A 2,194-nucleotide genomic window follows, 5' to 3' on the forward strand; every position below is an offset into this window, starting at 1 on the left:
ATAAAATAATTAATTAATTATTAATAATAAATAATGAATGTTAATAATTATTATAAATTTAAAAAATTATTTTAAAAATATTGTAATACAAAACAAAATAAATTTGTGTACTTCTCTCTCTCTCTCTCTCTCTCTCTCTTTCTTTTGTGCTGCATAAATAATAAATTATTTTAAAATAAATAAAATAAATTTATTTATTTATTTATTTATTTATTAATAATGTACAAAAATTATGCAAAAATTGTAACACTGCTTTACATGAAAAGACTAATGTAACAATGACCAAACGTATACTCATTTTTCAATTATTATTATTATTTAACTCATTTAAGCACGGTAGCATTGTGGAATGCCACCCTTTCCATAATCATTTTCTCAATAATTGGGGTTTTTCATTCAATTTTTGAACCTTTTTTATGGTTTGGTATCAGTTATACATTCAAGAATAAGAATCGATGTGCAATAATTCGAAATCATGGGTGATTTTGTTTATACAAATAAACAAACGTTGAAAGAAAAATAGCAATTTTTCTAAAGAAAATTCATTATCTCCGAAAGTTCTCAGAGTTTCCACGCAAAGATCTTTCCTCAAGGGTTTTTGGGGTCGCTGATTACGAATCCGTGGCCAGATTTCTAAAATTCAAAATGGCGGATCCAATAAAGCGGACCCAAATGCGAAAAACAATGCAAATTTTATGAAAATGTATATCTGGGGGTTTTCGGAGTCGCTGGTTACGAATCCGTAGCCGGATTTTTAAAATCCAAAATGGCAAATCCAATATGGCGAACCCGAATTCAAAAAATGACGAAAATTTTATGAAAACGTATATCTGGGGGTTCAGCGATTTTACACTCGATTAGCACTTGGATTTGGATCATAGTCGCTATATAGTGGATTATAGTTATTTGGATTATAGTCGCTATATTGGATCCGCCATTTTGAATTACAGAAATTTGATTACGGATTCGTAATCAGCAACCACGAGAAACCCCAGATATACATTTTCATAAAATTTGCATTGTTTTGAATTTAGGTCCGCCATTTTGAATTTCGGGAATCTGATTACAGATTCGGATTCAGCGAACCCGAAAACTCTCAGATATACATTTTTTTTTAAATTTGCATCGTTTTTCAAATTCGGATCCGCCATATTGGATCCGCCATCTTGAATTTCGGGAATCTGTTTACGGATTCGTAATCAGTGATTCTGAGAACCCCCAGATATATATTTTCATAAAATTTGCATCGTTTTTCGAATTCGGGTCCGCCATATTGAATCCGCCATTTTGAATTTCTAAATTTTGACCTCAGATTCGTAATCAGCAACCTGGAAAATTCCCGAGTACCAATTTTCAAGTCAATTGTAGGTAAGGAAAAATGTACGCTTGAAAGGGTTGAGTTAATAATAAAAAAATTACAAAGATTACAAATCATAATATTAAATCCATATCTACATCAAAAATACGTATTCTTGGAAATATTTATGAAGTTAACATTGCAATTTTTCATCATGAAAACATAAACAATGGCCATAACACAAATATATTGCAAATTAAAGATACAAAATAAATATCCGTAAATAATTTAAAAGTTGAGACATGTCAATTACCTCGAAATGCTAATGCATACATATTTTTATTTGAACAAATAAATGAAAAAAAAATTAAATCAATAAATTATTAAAATTCAGAGAAACTATATTAAATTAAAGTAACAATTTTATAAATAATAATGTGTTTATTTTTAAAAAAATTAAATTCTATTATAATTTAACAAAAAGCAGTGAGATCTTATAAAAAATCTTTTTGAAAAAAGAAAAAATATACGTCAAATACATAAAAAATGTCACTTATATTCTTTCTAAAACTAACAAGGAAAGGGACCCAAGTGTCCTCCTCCGATTTCGATGAGCTTCTGATATGTTATTTTCTAAACAAAACAAAAAATTAAGTTACCGTTTCGGGCCGCTTTGCGCTTTTAAGGGGTGAAACATTCCTTAGAAAAAAATCGGTATTTTTATTTCAATGCGAATATCGTTGAAACTAGGAGAGATAGAAAAAAATATTCTGAATAAAAGTTGAATGGCCTTAAGAGTACTTTATAATTATAATTAAAAATAATTTTTTTATTGCTCAATTTTTTGTTTACTTCCACCACCAAAAATTTTTTTTGAATTTTTTGAATTATTTTTTA

This window comes from Wasmannia auropunctata, unplaced genomic scaffold, assembly GCF_000956235.1.
Source record: "Wasmannia auropunctata unplaced genomic scaffold, wasmannia.A_1.0 LD336090.1, whole genome shotgun sequence".
Taxonomy (NCBI): Eukaryota; Metazoa; Arthropoda; class Insecta; order Hymenoptera; family Formicidae; genus Wasmannia; species Wasmannia auropunctata.